This window comes from Neopsephotus bourkii, unplaced genomic scaffold, assembly GCF_033783945.1.
Source record: "Neopsephotus bourkii isolate Nb327-2 ecotype Australia unplaced genomic scaffold, CSIRO-AGI_Nbou_v1 NB_1634, whole genome shotgun sequence".
Classification (NCBI taxonomy): Eukaryota; Metazoa; Chordata; class Aves; order Psittaciformes; family Psittacidae; genus Neopsephotus; species Neopsephotus bourkii.
In genome coordinates, this window is record NW_026902109.1 from 5,161,155 (window position 1) to 5,173,762 (window position 12,608).

General features: G+C 38.5%; 1 protein-coding gene across 4 annotated transcripts in view; it reads left to right on the forward strand.

Annotated features, from left to right (window-relative positions):
- CTNNA3 (catenin alpha 3) overlaps positions 1-12,608 on the forward strand; it is a 739,429-nt gene that overhangs the window by 430,193 nt on the left and 296,628 nt on the right. The gene's annotated exons all lie outside the window — the stretch shown is intronic.

The following is a 12,608-nucleotide window of genomic DNA, read 5'->3' on the forward strand; positions in this document are numbered from 1 at the left end:
AGGCTGAGAGTGTTAGGTTTACTCGGCCTGGAGAAGGGAAGGCTCCAGGGCAGCCTTCAGTACTCGAAGGGGGCTTACAAGAAAGATGGGCCAACTTTTTAGTACAGCTTGTAGGGATAGGACAAAGGGGAATGATTTTAAACCAGGAGGATAGATTCAGACTTGATACAAGGAAGAAATATTTTACAGTGAGGGTGGTGAAACACTGGGACAGTTGCACAGAGAGGCAGTAGATACCCCCTCCTGGAAACATTCACGGTCAGGCTGCATGGGACTGTGGGCAATTTGTTCTAGTGGAAGATGTCAGTGCTCATTGCAGAGGGCTTGGACTAGATGACCTTTAAAGGTCCCGTCCAGCCCAAACCATTCTGTGTTTCTAATATGCATTAGTGAGTCTTAATGTATTGTGGTGTATAAATTAAACCCTTTCAGTAGGAATTCCAATCTGCAAAATCTTTAACGTGTCTCATCCTTACTGCAGTTGTCAATTACAAAATCTTTTATATACTGAAGAGAGATCCTGAAACATGTATCTTGCCTCTAGCAGGATATTTGGGTTGGAGTTAGCTGGCAAAACAAACCAGACTGAGGCTGATCCTCCATAGGTCTTCTGATCAGTTCCTGTTTCAGTGAACACAGGCTAAGAGTTTTGGTTAGGACATCAAATTTTTTTTTCTAGATCAGGTGAGCTTCATTTAATGCCTCTGTTGCTCATCCTGTCTTCCCTTGGTAACTCAGGGACTTTGGGATTTGGTGGTTTTTTTTTAAGATTACAAAGTTGTTTCTCTCTGTTCCTCAGTGAGATCTGAGTCTCCTATATGTTCAGTCTTCTTGGGCTTGATCATGACTGACTGCTTATTTAGAGATTAATTTCTTGGAAATTCATTGAGGAGTGTAACAAAGCTTCAGTCAGTTTCTATGAAGTCACAGAAACTGCTGTGTGGGAAGCTCTGAGCATATATTCTTACAGTCCTCTGTGATGTGTATATATATGTGGACAGTCACTCAGAAAAGGAAAGGATGCTCTATCCCCCTGTAGTACTTTCTGAAGCATGAGGGGAAAATACTTTCATCTGAAAGAGACTGCACATATGCATAACTCGTAAGTTCACAGTGTATGTGTACAGTGGAAGTGCATAGTGCATCTGTAAAAGTGTAAGTCATTGCACCACACCCAAATTGACAGTATTAATATCAAGATTTCTGTCAGTGCCATCTTCCACTTCTGCTTTGCAAGTGCAATTTGCCAATGCAAGAAGCAAAAGTTACCAGAAATTACCTTGTTGGCTGTACCTGAAGCTGTGGGTAGCAAAGAGCAGATGATCCTCCTCTTGTGAACTGAAGTTCTGAACCTGCCTCCACCTGTGCCGAACCTCTCATTATCCAAAACAATGTATGTGTTTGCCTCAGGAATCAATGTAATTTGAAGTGCATTCAGCTATATTTGATTGTATTCAACATCACAGCAATTGCAGAGTCCTCACAAAAGCTCAGGAGATCAAAAAGAAATTTATTTATTTAAAGGGACATGTGCAGCTTTCTACTTAATTAATGCCATTATTCAGACACTGTCATGTGAGGGTCTTTTGGAGGTTTGGTGAATTGATATTCAACTACTCTACCATCCCTTTGAGATACTGACTGCTAACACAGAGAGAGTGCTGAAGAAACCCTGGCATTAATTTTTTGAGTAAGGATGCATTTGCATTCCTAATTAGATACATTCCAGACAATGGCAGTTTCATTTCAGTCTGCCTGGAAGAAGTTTTAGCAAATCTGATGGTTATTCAGATGTATGCTGTTACCACAGCTGCCGAGGTGAGGAAATAGAAGCATTCCATGGCCAGCTTATAGGGGCTTATAGATACAGTGCCAAAGAACAATGGATCGCCAATTACAGGGCACTGCAAGACGGAAGCAGGGAAAGAAATTGTTAATCAAAATATGATTGAGAATTATAAATGAATGAGGATAGCAATCCACAGGGGGCATTTTTTCAAAATCAAAACAAAAGCAGAAACTCTCCAGATCAGTTCCTCAGGAAGGATTTCAAGCATCTAATTACATAGAGAGAATGTTTTTAAAACTGGAGTTCCTCAATGTAAAATGTTGCCAAATGGTATGGTTAATGCTGATAGTCAAACCTGCTCTTCAGTGTCCAAACTTAACCATAGATGCATAAAACGTTCATTCTAGTCCTGCAGGTATAATGTGGACAACACTTGAGAGCAACTAGATAGTAGAAGGTGTGCTGCACTGATGACCTGAAATAAAAATGCCTTTGGAGCTGCAGGATGCTTCCCTTAAGATGCTTTAATTGTTTCACTCACAAGGATTAACTCACCCAGTGGTAGTTGTTGATTTGGAATCATGAGATACTTGATCCAAGGCATACAGCTACATGTCCTTCTCAGTGTCTATGTTCCTCAGTCCTTATTGTGTAGAGGCTTTGGGAGCTTGATCTTGCACAGGACCATTTGAGCATTATCTGGATAGTGTTTTAATCACAATACTGCTGTTATGGAAATTAATCAGGGTAAATAGTAGAATTAAAGACAAGAATTCTGCCACGTGAAATATATGGAAAAGTCGAAGCAGGTTGACAGTCTTTAAGACTATGTATTAAATGTTGCAGAGTATTAAGACTGATGCTAGAACTTAAAAAAAAAGATGCTATATGAAAGCATAATTGCTTGAAAAAAATGAGACAGTGAATTGAAGAACAGCTAATAGTATTCTATTAGAATATTAAAAACAGTGGAAAGTTGTAAAAACTTCAAGTGAATAACTACTCATAGCTAAAGCAGTTAATAAAGTCATCTTAACAGAAATACATCAAAAACAGTGGAAGAGAATTCACCAACTTGAAGTTTCATGGAATTATTTCTTTTCATTGGAAGATAAACAGACCTGGGAAGTCATCTCATATTGTAGAAATACTTATTTATATTTACATCTGGATTAGCATTATAAACTCTATTATTATTGTGAGGCTGCATTGCAGATGTCTCATCAAAATGCTCTATACTGCAATAGTTTTGGGATGCTGTCTGCATGTGTTTCAGTTTAACATGCTGACATTTTTTTAAATCCTAACCTCCGTATAGTACCCAGGTCTGTTGTGTTTCCAAACAAAGCTGATTTCTGTTTTCTGGCAAACTGCTACACATATCAGTTTGCTTGCGTTTCGTATTTATGTACCGTGTAACGAACTCTCAAGGGTCTGATTTTCTGCCAGTTTCATTAGTTTAAGGCCTTTAACACCTTAAACAAATCATATGACCATTCTGGTTCTCCGTGTAATAGTGTTGCTGGTTTTGTTGCTTTATAGTCAAAGAGCTGCTCAGCAGTGTATCTGTTAAAAAAAACCCCACCTTCTCCTTTTCCTTGAAAGTTGCATCCTCTTTACTTGAACATGTGGGTGGGTTAACCTAGGAAATATCTTTACAGCTTGGAGTTACCCCAGTTTCCATAACGAGTATCTGTTCTTAAGAGTTGAGGTCTTTCCATAAAAAAATTTAAAACTCTTTTAGTAGAAAACCAGATTAATTTATTGGTTTTAAAAACAGGTGGTGTGTTTGCACCTCATGTAGGATGAGGAAGACAGAAGAAGCTTTTGTGCTTCTACATTCCTGCACTTTCAGGATAAAAAGTTTTAACTTTTCAGTTCATTGTACATTCTTCTCAGTATTAACCCTGCTCCTATGCTTCAGCCATTCGCTCAGATTTTACAGGAGGATTTCTGATCCTAGATTCTGTGTTCTTTTCACATATAAAATGACTAGTGGGTAGGAAAAATGTGCCCATTCATCCCCATGTGTGCAGTTCCAAAACTGTCTTTTTACATTCTTGTACTGTATTATTTCTATACAGAGAAATCATCCTGTAGTATAGGAGTGTCAAAAGCAGATACCCCCTTCTGAGCAAGAATATGTAGTATTTTCATACTGTTTTATTTATATGTTAGAGGATTAGACTCTTTCTCTAACTGCTTGTATAAGCATATGAGAAAGCACTTCGTGTTGTCAGGCTACATCTTGCATGCAGATCTGATGGTGAAGATTTTCCTCTCCCTCCAAATCAGCAGCTCACATGCACCGTCCAGGTGATTCTAGACATGACTAAATGGAAGTAAGTGCTCAAAAGGAGTTCTAGGAACTCACCACTTGGATAATATCAGTACTGTAGTTACTGTATCTTAATATTTTTTACTTTCTTTCAGTATTTTAAATTATTTTAATATACTCAGTAGTTTGTCCAAAACCTGATGGTTAACGAACCCAAAAACTTGCAGTACCTTTTGAACCAAACCTTACATTTTACTGTCATATGTTTTACTTGTCTCACCTCCTCATCAATGAGGAGAAAGAGAGAAGAGAAACATACGTAGAGGATCACAGAAGGAAGGGACCTGAGGGGATCATCTGGTCCAGCTTCCTGTTAGAAGCAGAATGCTATCCTGAGCTCTGTCAAGCCAAGTCTGACTTCACTGTCTGGGGTGGTTTTTTTATACGTATTAGTGTAAAGACAGTAATGTAGATTGATGGGACAAGTAAAACATTAGTATGTGTTAAATCTTACTTATAAAAGCAAGCCGCTTGCTACACTGCATTCCACTACTAGACTACAATACTTCTACACTTGCTGTGTTTATGCTTGCTTGTTCACATTCAGCACATGACTGTATGAACCATCTTCTCTTTTTTTTTACTCTTTTTCAGGTTAAAAATGCAATTTTCTTAAATCTGCCTTAGATTTTCAGTTTGTGTCAGCTAATGGCAAAGATGGGCTGTTTTCTAAAAATTGAAGAAGAAGAAAAAGAAGGCTCTCTATATAGGCAAAAATAGTGAATGATTTCAGAAATGCTCATACCAGGACCAGTGGTGAAAGTGTCAGCTGCATGCTATATCCATTACAGTATAGATGTGTAATTATCCATCCTGGCAAATCTGCATTGTCTCATGCCCAAGTTATACAGCCTAAGGCTGTATCCATGCAAGGCTGTGAATTAAGAACTTCTCAGCAGCAAATTGCTGCATGGCTTATCATCAGTCTGTTAGTGCTGGGGCTACTGATTCAGACAGAAGCCAGTATGCTTTTTACAGACATGCACAGCATGAACAGTTTTGACTTACTACTTGAAATTTCAATTCTTCCCAGTTTAGGGATTAAATCATATGAAACTGTCACATTTGCTTATGTTTTTAATTGTTCACAAAATTATCCCACTCTCTCAGGAAAACAGAATGATTCAGTAGCTCTACTTTTGTGGCTTATTGGAAACTTAACCACAAGGCAGTATTTTTTCTGGACCATTAAAATCTTTCCTGAGGGCTTTTTTTTCTTACAGCGAGGAAAAGTGATGTGTATTCCTTCCGTGTGATTTGGTGCTTACTGTCCAATATAAGTTATATTCCCAGAGAAATGGAATGAATATTATTCTGTTAAAAGGGAAGGAGTGAATTTTTGGAGTAAAACTGGGAGGTGCAGCAAAAGTGTTGCAAATCACAGGTACTATATTAAAATATGCATCCTGCCACATGGTTCAGTGGAGTGTGAGAAATGAAAGCCTGGAAATGGAGACTGTAGTCTCTCAGTAGTGTTAGTAGCTCAGGCTATGGTTCTGATTCTGAAATCAGCCCTGTTGATGCTAGTGCCAGTTCTGGCTCATAGATCTTCATTGCTCAGTGTAAATCTGGCCATAGATTCCTTTTACTAATCACAGTCATCTGTACAGTCCATGTCCTAGTTGAAACTTCTCAATTGCCATTATTTTCACTGTTGAATCGCTTTACTGGTAGAATGGACTGTCTTTAGCATGAAGCAGAAAAGCAATGAGGTACATTAAAAATGTATTCAATATATAATGGGACCTCAGAAATGTAATAATGATTATTTTTTTTGCTAGACTGTGATTTCAGTTTTCCTGGCACAAGAATGGAGTAGCAGTGCTATGGCCTGTGTCATTCTGTGCCTTGTCATTGGTGTAACGGTGTAAGATCTGGGCCTGTTGTCATGCATTTACCTGCTGATGCAGCAGTGTGGCAGTGGAAAAGGTTTGGGGTGAATTACTGATTGGTTTAACTCTGAATAGTTTCTTTTGGTTTACATTCTTTTAATTCTTTAGTATTCCATGGGTATATTTGAGTTCAGGTTTGCTGTTAATGATACCCTCCTGCTTTTTTATTTTTTTACTTTTTTTTTAACCATTGCTTGCAAACTTGAATCACACCAGGTTTTTTCTTCGAAGAGTACTCATGGAGTTGGAATGCAGAGTTAGTGAAGGTAGGTGAGCATACGAAGTAAGGAGCCATAGTAAGAACAGGGAAACTGACTTAGAAAGAACAGGAAACTTGAAAGAAAATTCGTTGGAGAATTAAAAAAAAAATAAATAAATCTTCCACTGAGCTACTAAGCTTGCCAAATGGAAGACAGTACTTTCAGGTACTGCTTACCTGAAAAGATTATGTAGAGGCTGACATACCTAATTATCTGAGAATCTCTGAGACTTACTGCCTATTCTTAAAAAGACAGAAAGGAGACCCTTCATTATATTACCAACAAAGTCAGTGTATATTGCTAATGAAGTGTTTTGCAGCAAGAGAGTACTGTACATCATCTAGTGCGTGGATTGTATTGAAATTGCAGGTTTAGACCACCGTTCCTTCAGTATACCTAAGCTATTAGCTTTTGAGGCCCCTTTTTTTTGAGCCCACTATACCAAGTTCTTTAGGAAATTAGCACAGTAACATTAATACAAGCTAGTTTCTCAAAGTGTCCTTATTATCCTAGTCTCCTGAAGCAGTCTGCATAAAATGATTGTAGAAAATGTAAGAAAAAGCAATTATTCAGCAAGTTCTTCCTGAAAATAGAAGCCTTCCTTTTTCCTAGACATGGTCCAGCATGAAATAGTGCATGAGAAATTTTTGTGCCAATTTGATTATCCTTTGAAATATCATGGAATATGTTAAATTCACAAAAAAAAAAAAAAAGTAGTAGCAACTTCCATGTTATGATACAGCAAGGCATATATGTATGAAGTACTGAAGATAAAGAGCTACCAGTAGCTATCTAGAGTGAGGCAGTGGCAGCTTGAGCATGCACACAGGTACAGTAACATGTCCTTGAGAATGGCTTTGTCAACAGATGACTGCCTTTGTTAGCCTCCTTGCAACCAGAGCAGCAGCCATGGCTTATTCCCTTATTACAGTGTAATTCAGTTTCCTCCACTGGGACCATGGCCAGTGCAGTAATGGGAATATCATCATTCTTTCAGGTGTGCTGAAATACACTGGCTGTGTGTAGTCTTTCAGTGAAGGGCCACATGCTTGACTGCAGTGATTGGTGTCAGAGGCAGCTGGATAACTGACATACATTGTTCTTTCACTTATATTTATTGTATTAACCATACCACTGCCTGCCCTTTACCTTCTTCATAATCAGTATGTAAGTTGCTTATTGAGGTAATCAGTAAGTAGGTGACAGACAAGTCCACATTCTTTGTTGCTGATGTGCTATCAGAATGGGAATCAGTCCTTTTTGCCTTAGTGAGAAACCAGTCTGGCATCCGATCTGCATGACAGTTGCCATGCTGTGTCTGTGAGTTTTGTGGACCACATAGGGTGGTTCTGTGAAATACACTCTAAAAATGTTTGTGTTTTGTGAAAGATAGATTCCAAACATGTAAAAAAACCACAACTATGCAGCTTAATTAATATTCACCAAATAAAGAGCAAAGGTGAATATTTGTGTGATATTTCAGCGAGGAAGAGCTAACCACAACAAGCAGAGGTATAGCTTAGCTTATGTAGCACACAGTTAGGTGCTTGAAGTGATGTGAGATCTCACCAATGCCCTGGATCTACTTATGTATGAAGCTCAGTCTCACTGGTTGATGGCCAACAAATAAAATAAGCTTGTCACCTTGGTAAGTGAAGCCAAAAGGAGAAACATACCCAAAATTTAAGAAGAGCAGCACCAGCACAAATTTTGGCTTCATTTTCCAGCGTTGGCATTTGCTGACCAATCACTTGTTTCTGAAATGGAGCCCCGATCACAGCAGAGATGAAACCTAAAATTGTGTTTGCCTAAACTTAGGCTTCCCTTTTCACTTTGCTGTTCTATTCCATTAATGCAGCCTTAAGCCTTGCACCTTAAAGGTTTCACTGTCACAGGGTTGCTGCTTGATTTTTCTCTTGTTTATAGGAAACTCACAGATCAGAAAGCAGATGACTCACCCTCATTGCCTTTAAAATTTAGAAAGGATCTGCATGAAGCAAGTTATTTTCCTGGATGAAAATATCATCCTATCTAATAATTTTGCTACTGTATATTTGGTTTTCTTTGGGTGTGGGGTTTTTTGATATATGAAATTGCACCATGCATTTGTAGAACATACTACCTTTATATTTTATAGGACTGTTTTCTCCCAGCAAAATTACCACATTTCTTTGCTGATAGAGTCAAATGCAGATGAAATTTTAGGCTGTGTTTAGTTAATCAGTAAAAAAAACCCGGAGTTTTCTCCTGATAGTTCCTAATTCAGAAAACTCAGTAGCAACTATGACCTGCACCCTGGATATTTAGAGATGGAATGATTTGCTCTGTAGGATTGCCAGATAGCTCACAGGTTTAGCAGGCAGCTTTTACCAGGCATAACTGGTTTTTAGGCTGTGATAAATCTCTGCTCCTTTTTCTTTTTTTTTTTCTTGGGTATGTTAATGAGCCCAGAGATTTATCTAATGCTTGGGGGGAAAAAAAAAGAAAAAAAAAAAGAAATCTGAGAGCATTATTAACTGCCAAAAAATACCACCCTTCAAAGCGAGAAATTAAAAGATCAATTGAAATTCATGTTAAGGACCATTCAATAACCAACGTGAATAGCTTACCATGAGGACATAGGTCAGTATTTGAAGAAACATTGTGCTGCATCAGAGGTGTAGCTATGCATTGTCCTGCCTCACACAGTAGTGTTTCTTTGTATCTTCTTGTTTTTCTTCCTCTCCTTTTCTATTTTCCTTTTCCATTTTGTCTCCTGTTACCTTACAGTTTCTTTCATGAAGGTGGTGAGACAGTGGAACAAGTTGCCAGGAGAAGTTGTGGAGGCCCCATTCCTGGCATTGTTCAAGGCCAGGTTGGACAGGACTTTGAGCAACCTGGTCTAGTGGAAGGTGTCTCTGCCCATGGCAGGGGTGGCTGGAAACGGATAATCTTTAAGGTCCTTTCTGATCAAAATAATTCTGTGGTTCTGTGTTGTTTGTTTGCAGATTCACTCTCCTGCCTGGGACTGAGGTAGTATAAGAATTACCTTTTGTAAAGCATGAAAACTGGAATTCCCTCTGAGTGCCAGTCTCTTTGGAAAAGGGTATCTAGTGCACGAATTCTGGTTTTTATCTTGGCTAAAATAGATAGTATAATCAAGTATGAAATTTAAAGATGCTGAACTATAGAAATTGTATAATACAGTAATCTAATTCAAAAAGTCTTGTTAGAAGTGTGGACATACACATTAAAAGTCTATCAGTATTAAATGTTTAACACGCTTTTAAAAGTAAGCCTGCTTACTCAGTCCCTTGAGCTGGAGAACCACGAGTGTGGAAACAGTGACTTTCCATTTGTGAACACTGAAATTATGAGGGACCAACTGTATGAGCTGAATGTTCAGAAGTCCATGGGGCCTATGGGATTCATCCCAGAGTACTGAAGGAGCTAACATGTTATGTCAGGATCCCTCTTGATCATCTCCCAAAGGTCTTGGGAGCCTGAGGAGGTGCTTGCTGACTAGAAGCTGTCCAGTCTTATTCCTATTTACAGAAAGGGTGTAAGGGAAGACACAGGGAACTACAGACCTGTTAGTCTGACTCCAGTTCCTGAAAAGATTATGGAGAAGATTGGACTGCATATTGTTGAAAGGTGTTTAAAGAATAATGCAGTCATCAGGCACAGTCAGCATGGGTTCACAAAGGGAAAGTTCTGTTCTTCGATAAGGTCAGCCCCTGGTAGATGAAGGGAGTGTGGTGGATGTAGTTTATCTGGATTTTAGTAAGGTATTTGATACTATCCCTCATAGCATTCTTCTAGACAAGTTGTCCAACTATGGGTTAAGTGGATTCACAGTGCACTGGGGAAGAACTGGCTGAACAGCAAAGCTCAAAGTGTTGTAGTGAGTGGGGCTACCACTTTCTCAGGGCTGAATTCCAGAACCAGTTGTGTTCATTGTGTTTATCAATGATACGGATGCAGAAATTGAATGCACCATTAGCAAGGTTGCTGATGATACCAAACTGGGAGGAACTGTTGACCGTCTTGAGGGACTGCAGGCCTTGCAGAGGGATCTAGATAGATTGGAGCATTAGGCTATGATTAATGGGTTGAAATTTAACAAGTGGAAATACCAGATTCTGCACCTAGGGCAGAGTTAACGCTGAGTACATGTGTAAACTGGGAATGGAGTGGCTGGAAATCAGCCCTGTAGAAAGGAATCTGGGTATGCTAGTCTACAGCAGGCCCAGTAGGGATAAGCAGGGTGTGCTGGCAGCCAAGAGGGCAAGAGGTGATTATCACACCATATTCAGTGTTGGTCAACCTCAGCTTGAGTACTGTGTGCAGTTCTGAGCCCCAGTTTAAGAAGGGTGTTAAGGTACTTGAATGCGTCCAGAGGAGGGCAGCAAAGCTGGTGAAAGAACTGGAAGGAATTCTTTATGAGGAACTGCTAAGGACTTTGGGCTCATCTAGTTTGGAGAAAAGGAGGCAGAGGGGCAAACTCAGTGCTCTCCACAGCTTTCTGAGGAGGGGAAATGGAGAAGGATGTGCTGATTTCTTCCTCCTGGAATATAGTGATAAAATGTATTTATTACCTATCTCCCTCAGCCTGTATGTGACTTCCATGTGGTCCTGTGGTATAGCACAGTTCACTGAGCATTCATAACTAGTTATTTCCTGCCTTTTAACTTTTTGAAGTCATTTTTTTACCCTTTCCTCCCATTTGGAATTGGATTTCTTACTTGCAAAGTAAGGTTCCTCTCTCTTCTCTTTTTAGTCTCGCAGACACATCTAGATGTTTGCACCTGAGTTCATTTCCATCTGTTTCTTATGTTGGCTCTATATTAAAATACTGCACTAAAAAACTGTGAATGTTTTAGAAACAAGCACTTAAAAGTTATTAAATAGCTAGTAAATACAACTGTTAAGGTTCTCTGTGAACTTAATGCACTGTATCTAAATAATATGTCATTGTATCATCCGTAGTGTATATTTAGCAAGCAGGTGTGTTTTTTCATGGTATCTCAATAATTGACAATAGTAAATCTTGCTCTGAATTAAATACGCATACTACTTGCATATATATGCATACTGATATGTTAGTATTTCCATAAAAGAAAACAAAAGTTTTAGTCAAGTCAGCAAGTAGATTGTTGTTTAGTGTGAGAGAAAATTTTAGAGTGTGGATGACAGAAATGGTTACAAATGATTTACTGTTTTTCTGATCAACATATACATTATGGCAAATAATTTTATATAAATGAATTAGAGTATCAGTTATGTGATCACTGTTTTCAAAAGTGGTTTTCCTATATGAATCAAGGATCTATGACCAGTTATAAGCAAAATCTATTCAATTGTGTAAGTCTAGTTTTTACATTACATTAAATAGTGCAAGTCCCATTGTAAGCTTTCAAACAGTAATAACTTCTACAACAAATTAACAGTTTGTGCTGTATTCATGAAGAAGTCCGCAAAATGACTGCTACATGTTTTTTCATCTATTTCTGAGGATTTACACTCTCTAATTAGAATTAAGGTAATTCTAATTAGAATTAAGGTAATTCTAATTAGGTAATATCAGTTTGTGTTTAAAGTCATCATTCTTGTAAAGACCTCACTTGTACTCTACCAGCAGGTGTTCCATAATGTGATCTGTGCATAACAAAGTATCTTTGCTTTTTTACAAAAAAAATGACAAAAATTACAAACTTGAATCTTGTATAATACTTGCTTCTACTTCCTCCATGTCCAGTTACAGTTCAGTAGTTCAAGCACAGTGGTACTCTTGTCAATATTTCCTGTGCAGCCCAGCATTAATTTCAAATAATTCTCAATGTTTGTTTGTCTGACCTGTTCTTGCAAACAGCTGGAAATTCCCTGGTGTTTTCAAGCAGTTTATTCTACTCCTTCATTAAATTTAGGTAGTTCTTCCTAAAATCCACCCCACATGTCTTCTTGTGGAAGCTTAAAGCACTTCTTGTCTGGTCCGTCAGGGCTGTGGAGAGCAGACTATCTATCTCCTCCTTCTTGTTTCTTGTATACTTAAAGACTCTTAATTTTCATCTCATGCTCTCATGCTCATGCTTGTTGTGATCCTTTTCTTCAGCTGGTTATAACTCCTTTTGGAAGTGCAGTGCCCAACACTAGGTACAGTACTTTCAGTGGAGGCCTGAGCTCTGAGTTTGGTAGAAGACTTGTTTCATACAGCTTACTTATTGTGCTCTTGCAGATAATTGCAACAATCTGGTTGCCTTTATTTTCAAGAATGTGACATTTCTGCTTTCTGTTTAGCCTGTGATCCACTGTAATTCTTAAATGTTTTTCTGTAGTGTTGTTATTAGGCA